This window comes from Neophocaena asiaeorientalis, unplaced genomic scaffold (assembly GCF_003031525.2).
Source record: "Neophocaena asiaeorientalis asiaeorientalis breed wild unplaced genomic scaffold, Neophocaena_asiaeorientalis_V1.1 scaffold70, whole genome shotgun sequence".
Taxonomy (NCBI): Eukaryota; Metazoa; Chordata; class Mammalia; order Artiodactyla; family Phocoenidae; genus Neophocaena; species Neophocaena asiaeorientalis.
In genome coordinates this window covers 5,118,503-5,131,665 of record NW_020175410.1, presented here as the reverse complement: position 1 = coordinate 5,131,665, position 13,163 = coordinate 5,118,503, and the positions used below count along the sequence as shown (strand labels likewise).

At 36.1% G+C, this 13,163-nt stretch overlaps 1 protein-coding gene across 1 annotated transcript in view; it reads right to left on the bottom strand.

Annotated features, from left to right (window-relative positions):
- Positions 1 to 13,163, bottom strand: part of THSD7A (thrombospondin type 1 domain containing 7A) — a 440,791-nt gene that overhangs the window by 344,660 nt on the left and 82,968 nt on the right. The window lies entirely within an intron of this gene.

The following is a 13,163-nucleotide window of genomic DNA, read 5'->3' as shown; positions in this document are numbered from 1 at the left end:
TAGGTTATTACAGAATATTGAGCAGAGTTCCCTGTGCTATATAGTGGGTCCTTGCTGTTTATGTGTTTTAAATATAGCAGTGTGTACATGTCAATCCCAAACTCCCAATCTATCCTCCCCCTGACCCTTCCCCCCTATAACCATGAGTTCGTTCTCTAAGTCTGTGAGTCCTGTATCACTTCTACGTAGCTGTTAGAGAAACTACTGATGTAGCTGTTAGAAAACTATTGATGGCTTGATCTGGCTGAAGTAATGTTGAATGTAACTGAGGAGGAAAACTGCCTCATCAAAGAGGCAGTTTTTAAATACAGTGTGGGGAGTTGAAGTCTGAAGGAATGAGACTTTTACAAAGTCCATGCTGAGAGGTCAACATGATTGAGAAAGATATGTGATCTGAATAAGAACAATTAAAAACAGAGAGCTGTACATAAGTTGGAAACTAAGGATCTCTTCCTTTTAGATCCCCTTGTATTACCTCTTTGACCTCTCTCTTGAACACCTGTAATACCGTTTTGGTTTCTCTTAAAGCACTGATAACAACCTTTCTTACGTTACTACTGTTTATGTCCATATTATTTTCTTTTCTAGAATGTAAACTTCCTCAGGAAGCAAATTGCTCCAAAGGATAGGAATTTCAATTTAATAAAATTTTTACTCCACACAGGGAATAACACAGTACCTCATCGTGTTTCCTGAAAAATATGTGACTGTGGAGAAAGAGAGAAAGTAATTGAATAAACTTCCATTTTTTTCGACAAAGCATCTTTTCCCTAATTTTATAGTCATTTTAAAATTTTTCCTGTCAATGATTTTTATCGTTTAGAGGACTAAATCTAATTATCTTATTTTCACCAGAGGCTTTACTTGTTGGAAGTTCCCACCTTTATAAGTTACAACACTTTTTTGTTAGAAACCCTCTGCTTCTTCAAATAGGTCTTCTTACACATTCAAGTTCCCTCTGTGAAATGCCTTCCGTTCTCTAGTTGTTTATGGCATACACATTTCCAGCTCAAATTCTTAGTACTCTACTGGAGTGTTAAGCATATATTAGTTGGTGAGAGTTTTTGAAGTATCTATAATGTCACAGTAATAGAACTATGTTTCTGTATATTAAAGAGAGGCAGGGAAAAATGTATTATAATTAATTGACTCTCAAGCACAATTTTATGGATTAGTCTCAAAATTACTTTTTGTTCATCTGAATCTGTAAGAAACAAAAGTTGGACATAGTGTAACATGATGCTAAAATTGTTAGTATTCATTCTTGGATAGATAATGACACTTTTGAATCATGGGACAGCAAAGCCAAGTGTTTCATTTATAAATATAAATATCTTGTTTTTACATTCTTAGCTACGGATGTAAAATGGACATATACATAAAAATATTCTGTATTAAAATGGAAAATGTATGACCATAAAAATGGAACCAATAAGAGCTGGTTTCTTATACTCAAATGGCAGTATATTATTTCAAGCGTTATAGTGAACATACTTAAATATATTAAGTTTTAAACATTCACATGGTAAATACATAGTACTTAAAGTTCAACAATGCTTTTTCTAACATACTTAATTTACAACTAAACTTTCAGGTTAATATCTAGGCAAAGAAGCAGCAGATACAGTGTTTATACACATTGACTGAATTCTTTTCTAAAGATGAATACTTAGAGTAAATACAGATATGATAGATGCATCTAAGATGATCTGAGTAATAACCATTAATAATAATAAACTAGGTCCACATAATACGAGTCAGAGCAAATTTCTTCATTTTTTGTAACAGTCTAGGGCTGTTCAAAGCTTTTTAAGGCTACAAAAAGAAAGCTCTAGATATTGTTTTTATTCTTCTGGAACCAAAATCATAAAGGAAAGCCACCATTTTTCTTGATACTCAAAAGAAAGGGCTAAGTATACCTAACAATAGTCATTTATACAAATGGAAAACTAAGAAGAACTAAATGATAAAAAAGGCATTCTTGACCTTCAAAGGAGGATATGACATTCACTTCATTCTGAGAAGAGTATTTTATATGCCAGGGTAAACTCAGATCAGACTGAGGGGAGTGTCTGCTTCTGAAGACAGAAGTTGTTTTATGTGTGATGGTGGTAGGGAACAGAATTAGAGACACTCCTTTTGGACTAACACCAAATTTGCCAAATTTGCCAAATTTGTGACTTACACAAGCCAAGAGCCCACACAGGTCCCCCTGTGCTTCAGCATTCCACACTCTAGGGCATGGGTCCCAGTGTGGGGAGAGAAGAAAACACACTCCTCAAGGGAGCAGAGCCAGAACCCCCAGGGCTTCTGCTCCAGCAGCCTGGGAACAGATCTCACACCTGATAGGATGTTGATGGCTACTGAGTAGAGGGAAACTCCCAACTCAAAGCTGGCTCCAGCTCTAGACCCTCCATCTTCAGTCCCACCCCCTACCAAAGCTGTAACTGCCGGCACACCCTGAGGAAAGACATGCCTTGCATCCACGTCAAATCCAGCTTTCCCACCAGAGGCACTAGGCACACACAGTCTGTATAAGGATGCTCCCGCATAAGAACACCCCTTTGAGATCTCAAGAGGTAAGTGTTTAACCTAAATTCATACAGGCAGATAAAGTTAAGCAAAATGAAAAGGCAGAGGAACTGCTCTCAATGGAAAGAGCAAAAGCAAATCCCTGAAGAAAAAAAAAACAGAAACAATTTATCAGATACAGAATTCAAAGCATTGGTAATAAAAATGTTAACTGAATTAGGGAAAAGAGTAAATGAGCACCGTGAAATTTTTAACAAGGAACTAGGAAACATAAAGAAGACCCAATCAGAAATGAAGTATTCAATACCTGAAATAAAAAAACACGTTAGAAGGAATGAAGAGCAGACTAAGTGATACAGAAGAACACACAGGTGATTTGCAATATAGGATAATGGAAACCACCCAATCATAAAAGCAAAAAGAAAAACAAATTTTAAAAAATTAGCACAGTTTAAAACATCTCTGAGATAATATTAGGCACTGTGACATTCACCTTATTCGTGTCCCAGAAGGAGAAGAGAGAAAGAAGGGGATTGAAAATGTATTTGAGGAAATTATGGCTGAAAACTTTCCAAACCCAAAGAAGGAAACAGATATTCAGGTATGGAAAATGCAGAGGGACTCAAACAAGATGAACCCAAACAGCCCACACTAAAACATATCGTAATCAAAATGGCAAAAGTCTAAGATACAGAGAGAATTCTTAAGACAGCAAGAGAAAAATAGTCATATACAAGGGAATCCCCATAAGAAAGACTGATATCTCTGCATAAACTTTGAAGGTCAGAAGGGGGTGGCATGATATATTCAAAGTGCTGAAAGGGAAAACTCTGCAACCTAGGATACTCTACCCAGAAAGATTATCATTTAGAATAGAAGGAGAGATAAAGAACTTCTCAGACAAGCAAAAACTAAAAGAATTCATCAGTACTAAACCTATCCTAAAAGAAATGTTGAAGGGTCTTCTCTAAATGGAAAAGAAGAATCTTTAGGAGAGAGAAAATCCCACTTGGAAAGACACACAAATAACAAGGACTGAAGATTACTTAAATAAGCCAGTATATAGATTAAAAGATAAAAAATTATAAAAAACCACTGTAACTACTATAATAAACTGTTAAGGGATAAGCACAAAGACATAAAACATGACATCAAAAACACCAAATGCAGGGGAGAGGATTAAAAAATCAGGATCTTTTAGAATGTGTTTCAACTTAAATGTCCACCAGTTTAAAGCAAGTAGATATGATTATGGGTAAACATATATGAACCTCACGGTAACCACAAACAGAAAACCTGCAGTAGATAAGAAAAAACCAAAAAGAAAAGAACTCAAGCATACTACTAAAGAAAATCATCAAAGCATAAGGGAAGAAACAAAAAGACTAAGAAATGAACATAGAACTACAAAATAACTGGAAAACAAGTAATAAAATGGCAGATAAGTACACAGCTATCAATAATTACTGAAATGTCAATGGACTAAATGCCTTGATCAAAAGACATAGTGTGGCTGATTGAATAAAAAAAACCAAGACGCTTCAATATACTGCCTACAAGAGACTCAATTCAGGGCTAAAGACACACACAGATAAAGTCAGGGGATGGAAAAAGATATTTCATACAAACAGTAACAACAAAAAAGCAGGGGTAGCAATACTCATATCAGACAAAATGGGCTTTAAAACAAAGGTTGTAACAAAAGACAAAGAAGGGTATTACATAATGATAAAGAAATCAATACAAGAAGAGGACATTATACTTGTTAATATATACACACCCAATAAAGGAGCACCTAAATATATACAGCAAGTACTAACAGACATAAAGGGAGAAATTGGCAACAATACAATAATAGTAGGAGACATTAACACACCATTTACATCAATGGATAGATCATCCAGACAGAAAATCAATAAGGCAACAGTGGTCTTAAGTTACACAACAGACCAGTGGACTTAGTAGATATCTATAGGACATTACATTCAAAAACAGCAGAATGTACATTCTTTTCAAGTGCACATGGAATATTCACCAGGATAGACCACATAGTAGGCCACAAAATAAGCCTCAAAAATTTAAGAGGACAGAAATTCTATAAAGCATTTTTTCCAACCACAATGGTATGAAACTTGAAATCAATTACAGAAAGAAAAATGGGAAAACAAACACATGGAAAAATCAATGGGTCAATGATGAAATCAAAGAGGAAATTAGAAAATACCTTCAGACAAATGAAAATGGAAACAGAACTTTCCGAAATCAGTGGGATGCAGTAAGAGGAGTTCTAAGAGGGAAGTTTACAGTGATAGAGGCCTTCCTCAAGGAACAAGAAAAGTCTCAAATAAACAATGTAACATAACCACCTAAAAGAATTAGGAAAAGTAAAACAAAGCCCAAAGTCAGCAGAAGGAAGGAAATAATAAAGATCAGAGAGGACATAAATAAGATAGAGATCAAGAAAACAACAGAAATGATCAATGAAACCAAGAGCTGTTTTTTTTTAAAAGATAAACAAAATTGATTTAAAAAAAAGAAAATAAGATATGAAAGAGGAGAAAGGAGAAATAACAACTGATACCACAGAGATAAAAAAATAAAACTATAAGGGAATACTATGAACAGTTACATGCCAACAAATTGCACAACCTAGAAAAAAATGGAGAAATTTCTAAAAACATAAAACCTGCCAAGACTGAATCAAGAAGAAACAGACAATTTGAACAGACTGATCACTAACAGTGAAACTGAATTTGTAATAAAAAAAATCTCAGCAAACAAAAGTCCAGTACCAGATGGTTTCACAGGGGAATTCTATCAAACATATAAAGAAGAGCTATCCTTCTCAAACTATTCAAAAGAATCGAAGAACGTGGAACATTCCCCAATTCATTCTACAAAGCCACCATTACCTTGATACCAAAACCAGACAAAGCCACAACAAAAAAAGTAAATAACAGGGCAATATCTTTGATGAATACAGATGCAAAAGTCCTCAACAAAACATCAGCAAATCAAGTCCAGTGATATATTAAAAGGACTAAATACATGATCAAGTGGGATTTATTCCAGGGACACAATGATGGTTCAATATTCACAAATCAATCAGTGTGATATACCACATTAACAAAAGGAAGGATAAAAATCACATGATCAGCTCAAGAGACACAGAAAAAGCATTTGACAAAATTCAACATTCATTGATGATAAAAAGTCTTATACAGTGGATATACAGGGTACATATCTCAACATAATAAAGGCCATTTATGACAAACCCATAGCTAACATCACACTCAACAGTGAAAAACTGAAAAGCTTTCCTCTAAATTCAGGAACAAGACAAGACTGCACACTCATGTCACTTCTATTTAGCATAGTATTGGAAGGCCTAGCTACAGCAATCAAAGATAAAAGAAATAAATAAAAGAAAAGACACCCAAATTAGAAGGGAAGACGTAAAACTCTATTTGCAGATGACATAATACTTTATATAGGAAACCCTAAAGTCTCCACCCCAAAACTATTAGAACTAATAAATGAACTCAATAAAGTTGCAGGATACAAGATTAATATACAGATATCTGCTTTTTTGTTCACTAATAAAAAACTATTAGAAAAAGTAAAAAAAATCCCATTTAAATCATACCTCCCCCCCAAAAAAAATACCTAAAATAAACTTAAGCAGGTGAAAGACCTATACCCAGAAAACTATAAAACACTGATGAAGGAAATTAAAGATGATACACAGAAATAGAAAGATATCCTGTGCTTCTGGAATGGAAGAATTAATATTTTTAAGGTGACCATACTACCCAAAGCAATCTACAGATTTAATGCAATCTTATCAAAATACCCATGACATTTTTCACAGAACTAGAACAAACAATCCTAAAATTTATATGGAACCACAGAAGACCCCAAATTGCCAAAGCAATCTTGAGAAAAAAGAACAAAGCTGGAGGTATCACCCTCTCAGACTTCAGACTATACTACAAAGTCACAGTAATCAAAACAGCATGGTACTGGCACAAAAACAGATACATAGACCAATGGAACAGAATACAGAGCTTAGAAATAAACCCATGTACCTATGATCAATTTATTATGACAAAGGAGGCAATAATAAACAATGGAGAAAAAGACATTCTCTTCAGTAAGTGGTGCTGGGAAAACTGGACAAGCTACGTGTAAAACACCACATACAAAAATAAACCCAAGGGCTTCCCTGGTGGTGCAGTGGTTGAGAGTCTGCCTGTCAATGCAGGAGACACGGGTTCACGCCCCGGTCCAGGAAGATCCCACATGCTGCGGAGCGGCTAGGCCCGTGAGTCATGGCCACTGAGCCTGTGCGCCCGGAGTCTGTGCTCCACAATGGGAGAGGCCACAACAGTAAGAGGCCCACGTACCACAAAAAAATAAATAAATAAAAACAAATTTAAAAATAAAAATAAATTCAAAATGGATTAAAGACCCAAGTGTTAAGACCTGAAACCATAAAACTAGAAAAGAACATAGACAGAACACCCTTTGACATAAATCATATCAATATTTTTTTGATACGTTTCCTAAGGCAAAAGAAATAAAAGCAAAAAAAAACAAATGGAACCTAATTAAACTTAAAAGCTCTTGCATAGCAAAAGAAACTATCTCCAAACAAAAAGAAAGCCTATAGAATGGGAGAAAATATTTCCAAATGACATGACTGATAAGGGATTAGTATCCAAAATATATAAGCAGCTCATACAACTCAATATCAAAAAAAAAAAAAATGAACAAACCAATCAAAAATGGGCAGAAGACCTGAAGAGACATTTCTCCGAAGAGGACATGCAGAGGGCCAATAGGCACATGAAATGATGCTCAACATCATTAATCATAAGGGAAATGCAAATCAAAACCACAATGAGATACCACCTCACATCTGTCAGAATGACTACCACCAAAAAAAATAAATAAATAACAAATGTTGGCAAGGATGTGGAGAAAAGAGAACCCTTGTACACTGCTGGTAGGAATGTAAATTGGTGCAGCTCCTATGGATAATAGCATGGAGGTTCCTCGAAACACTAAAAATAGAACTACCATATGACACAGCAATCCCACCCCTGGGTATATCGGGTAAAAAATGAAAATACTAATTTGAAAAGATACATGCATGCTAATATTCACAGCAGCACTATTTACAAAAGCCAAGATAGGGAAGCAACCAAAGTGTCCATCAACAGATGAACAGATAAAGAAGATATGGTGTACATACACACACAGAGCTGTTAAAGAGAATGAAATTCTGCCATTTGCAGCCATGTGGATGGACGAAGAGAATATTATACTTAGTGAAATGACTCAGACAGGGAAAGACAAATACTGCATGATGTTGTTTATATGTGGAATCTAAAAAATAAACAAATGTACCTAGCAAAACAGAAACAGACTCACAGATATAGAAAGCAAAATAGTGGTTACCGGTGGGGAGAGGGAAGAGGAGTGTGGCGTGATAAGAGTATAGAATTAAAAGAGAGACAAACTACTATGTATAAAATAGGTAAGCAACAAGGATATACTGTATAACACAAGAATAGTATGATTTGTTATGTTTTATTCCCTTTGTTAGATTCCCAGTTCCTTGCCTGCTGGATCAAATTTCAATTAACATCACATCCACAACAGCACTTAGCATATTATTTTCAGATATATGTAACAAAATAGCATCTCACCAAACAACTGTTAACCCAATATGATCTAAATATAATATAGTACTAGCAATGCCTTTCTCTTCTTTAGCGATGGCAGTATGACTTAGTGGTTAAGCATGCAGGTTTTGGAGCTCATGGGTACTTACTAGCTTCGTGGTCTTTGACAAGTTCCTGAACTTCTTTGTGCCTTAGAATCCTCACTGTAAAATGGTGAGGATGTTTGTGGTAGGCAGAACATTGGCCCCCTGAAGATGTCCCTGCTCCAATTCCCAGAACCTGTGACTATCTTATGTTGCATGGCAAGGGGGAATTAAGGTTCTAATCAGTTCATCTTAAAATACAGAAATTGCCCCTGGAATATCTATGTGGGCTTGATGTAATGACAAGTATATTTAAAGTGGAGATGGGAAACAGAAGAGGTAAGTCGGAGTGAGAAAGATTTGAAGATATTACTTTGAAAAAGGAAGGGGCCATGAGCTAAGGAATGCAAGTGGCCTCTAGAAGCTGGAAAAAGCAAAGAAATGCATTTTTCCCTAGAGCCTCAAGAATGAAAAAAGTCTTGCTGTCATCTTGATTGTAAGATCATAGATTTGTGTTGTTTTAAGCCACTGATTTTCCGGTAATTTGCTACAGCAGCAACAGGTAAGTAATATACTACTAATGGGTACATCACAGGAATTCTGAGAGGAATAATATGTAAAAGCACACAGATCAGTGTTGGATCCACTATTATTATTATTGGGGGGCCCAGGATAAAAATGATATATGCTTCATGAAGGAAGTGAATCTTGTTGGACTGACACAATTTGGCTACAGAGAAGGTAATAAGGAAAATCCTAGGAATATGAACATACTTTGAGCAGTAAGGAGATTATAATGTTTCAGGAAATATCATAAATTTGGATAACTTTAATGAGGCCAATGAATGGAACAGCTTGAAACACAAACAAAAAAATTAAAATTTAATATGGTGATAAGCTGAAGGACAAAGGCTTTTGAGTACTGGAATGACATAGAAAAATGAAAAAGTTGTTGGAGGAGAGAAAATAGATCAAAATAAAACCATTTACAAGAGCATTTCACTCTTGCAGGTAACCGCCCCCCCCCCCGAAAAAAACAGGTAGGTAATATGCTGATGAAGAAAGAGGAAACAGAAAAGTATATATTTAATTAAATCACACTCTTGATTACCAGACATTAGCAAACACTACATTCCAAGCCACCAGCTTATCTTCACTGGACTACTTTAATATCTTCCCAACTAGTCTTTCTACTTCTCCTCATCTTCCTATCTTAGTTTGGTTTCCCTAGAAAGTAGAGGAAGGGCAAGAGTTTATATGTTTCTCTTGTGTTAGGAAGTGCAATCGCAAAAGAAACAAAAGGGAGGAATGGTAGGTCAGGCAGAGAAGAAAAAGCCAATAACAGAGTGCATTACAATGCTGGCCATGGATTGATACCAAGCACAATGGATTGCTCCCTCTTTCAAGACAGACATTTAAGAGACCACATGAGCTACTCTATCTCCAGACAATCTGTTTTGAGGAAGAGAGAGAGAAAAATCTGTCCATATGCTCTCTTCTCCTAATGGTCAAAGACTCAGCCTGGAGTATTAACTCCCCTACAACTCCAGATTGTGCTTGCATGGACACTAATAAGATCTCATGCATCTCACACCTCAATGGCTTCAGTGAGGCCCTAGAATGGAAGGCGAGAGGCATGAGACACAAGCGTGAAGAGAAGCAATCTCAGGTGTTGCCCACATTAATTTGGAAGCCATGGTGACTGGGTGAAACTAGTCAATGGCCTCAGAGATAGGTGCGGCCGCCAGTACCTGATGAGGTGCATTTGAGGAGTGTGATATACCTCTCTGCGGTCTTTTCTTCACATAGCATGTGGTATGAGCATTTTAGAAGCTAAATTCAGATTGCGTCCACCTCCAATAGCTCCCCAGCACATTTAGAAGACAACTCAGACTCTGCCATGACACTCAACCTCCCCCCAGCCCCATCCCTTCTTTGCACACTTTGCACCAGTTGTGCTGGTCTTCTTGCTGCTAATCAAATATGCTAAGTTTCTTTTCCATCTCAGTGGCTGAACACTTAGGAAAGGTGTTCCCTGTCCTGGAAATATCCTTCTTTAAGATATTTAAATGGCACTCTCCCTCAGGTCATTTGATGTTTTCCCAAGTGTCATTTTTTGAAAGATGCCTTCTCTATCTCAATGTACCTTCCTCATCCCACAACATTTTATTTTCAATTACCTATCTTCAGCTTATGTTACAGTACTTGTCAGTCCCTAAAAGTATATTATGTATGCATTTATTTACCACTCTAGAGTCTGCTTTTCTGATAAAATATACACTCCCTAAGGTCAGGAAGTTTACTTCTCTTGTTCTCTATGATTTTACCAGCACCTGGAACATAGTAAGCACTCAAATATTTGCTGAATGAATGAATAAATGACTTTAGTTTTACCATAATACTGTTTCTGTAAATAATTCTGGTAGAAGAAAAGAACTTGTCATTTATTAAACGGTGACCATATAAGTTATTATTTAAACTGGGACACTGAAGAGAATGTTAACATTTGCTGAGTACCTATTATGTAAATGATTACGTAATTCATTGTCCAAACTGGGAGAGTGCAAGGCGTGCTATTAATAACTACACCAGAATAGCAGGCATGGTTATCCTTGTGTCCTAGGTACTCTGGTAGGTATTTAAATGTATTGTGGCTTTTCCTCCTGAGGTATAAGATGTTTGGCTCTCTGTAAGATTACCCTGCTTTGTGCTCTTGACTTAGGAAAGACTTTTTAAAATTGAAGTATAGTTGATTTATATTAGTTTCAGGTGTACAACATAGTGATTCAATATTTTTATAGGAAAGATCTTTTTTTTTGGCCGTGTTGGGTCTTCGTTGCTGCACGCAGGCTTTCTCTAGTGGTGAGCTGGGGCTGCTCTTCGTTGGGGTGCGTGGGCTTCTCATTGCAGTGGCTTCTCTTGTTGTAGAGCACGGGTTCTAGGCGCGCAGGCTTCAGTAGTTGTGGCACACAGGCTCTAGAGCGCAGGCCAGTAGTTGTGGCGCGTGGCCTTAGTTGCTCCGTGGCATATGGGATCTTTCCAGACCAGGGCTCAAACCCATGTCCCCTGCATTGGCAGGCGGATTCCTAAGCACTGAGCACCAGGGAAGCCCAGGAAAGACTATTTTAATTAACCTCTGGCAGGAAAGTTAGTCCCTGCTTAAGAGATACAAAGGGAACACAGACCTCTCTTCATCTAAAACATTCATGCCATGCCAAGTTCTGAGTGAATGTTTATTCATTATTCTATGGCCAACCTCTCTCCCATCAGTAAAATACTGAATACATTTAATAATTAATTTTGCAGGAATATAGTTGCTACATATATATACTGAAAAGATGAACACTGAAATAAGCTCATGAGCAATTTTTCAGTCAAGTTGTCTAGTGTTATATTATCTTTATAATAGATAAAATACTGGATAGATAAGTGGAAATAAAACATTGGTTTCATTAAATTTATAATCTCTGTGTATTCATTGGTTAAAGTAAATCTGAGATAATATTTTTAAATTATAAAGCTAACACCTCTAGGAAGGTAAAAGGAAAGTGAAATGTAAAGTAAGATATATAGTATCTATATAAATCAATTTTTTAATAACTATGTTGATGACAGAAACAAAGAAAATAGTTGAAGTTCTCATATTACCTCCAAACTTTATATAAATTTACTATTTCCAAAACTAAGGTGCATACATTGTTTAATATGGTACTCACCCCAAAAATACTAATGTTAGATAATGCTGGCATGGTAATTTTTATTTTATAGATGTGAGCGCTAAATCTCAAGGATAAGTAACGTGTCCAAAGTCACACAAGGCTTAATCTGGAACTTAAACCCAGGCTTCCTAAATTCATACTCTTTCTATTCCTTCAAGCAAGTCTTTTACTTTTAACTCTGGGAGTACTGAAAATTTGTAAAATCAAGATTGAGCCTCACTGCTTCTTGCTTATCATCTGGTTATGGTTTTCAGAAGAAGCTGTCAAACTCAGAGGCAGTACAAGAACAACTGAACTTAAGATAACTGGAAAAAATAATTTAAAAAGAAATGATCAGATTCAATTGTCTTTGTAACAGTTAGAGTGGGGGAGGGGAAATAACTAAATCCAGTTCCTGTTTTAAGTTGTCATTTAAAAATTTGATTCCTCTTTCAAGTGATTAAATTAGTAAAATCCAGATCCTTTGCTCATTGCTTCAATTTTATTTTCATTAAAGAGAAATAAATTGAATAGTGATTTTTTTGCTTCAAGAATATACCTACTCTAATAATATAAAATTCTCAATTCAAATCGCTGTGATAGTGGCTTGATGTGTTGACAGAACACATTCTAAGGACTCCTACACTGTCTAGGAGATGAAGTGCTCAGATGCACAGCCAAGAAATTCCGTATCCACTTCTAACAAATTCTCATAGAAAATTCACATCTTTTCAGCTGAAAGGAAAACCTTTGTGCGTGTCACTTGCACTCACAGTGATTGCCAGAAGTCTTGGATGTTTCTATTAATAAGGATCCCTGCTGTGGCTGCACTTCGTGATTTATCACCTTCACGTCTAAGTGGGAGGAGGTCAGATCAGACAGAGGAAGCTATTCATTCAAAGGTGGCATTTCTCCTTCCACAGCCAGCGCTTTAAAACATAGTAACTCATACCCAATTAATGGCTGTCTTTTGTGTCATTATGATTTTCTTCATTGTGATTCATAATACAAACTTCTACTTTCTAATATAATTCTTCAAAAATATTACCATTAAGGTTAAGAGTGTGCCTCTGCAATCAGGAGCCCTGACTCCTTTCCCTTACTGAAGAAATCAGCTGCATCACGGTAGGCTTATCATTCAAAGGGTAAAGATCAAAGAT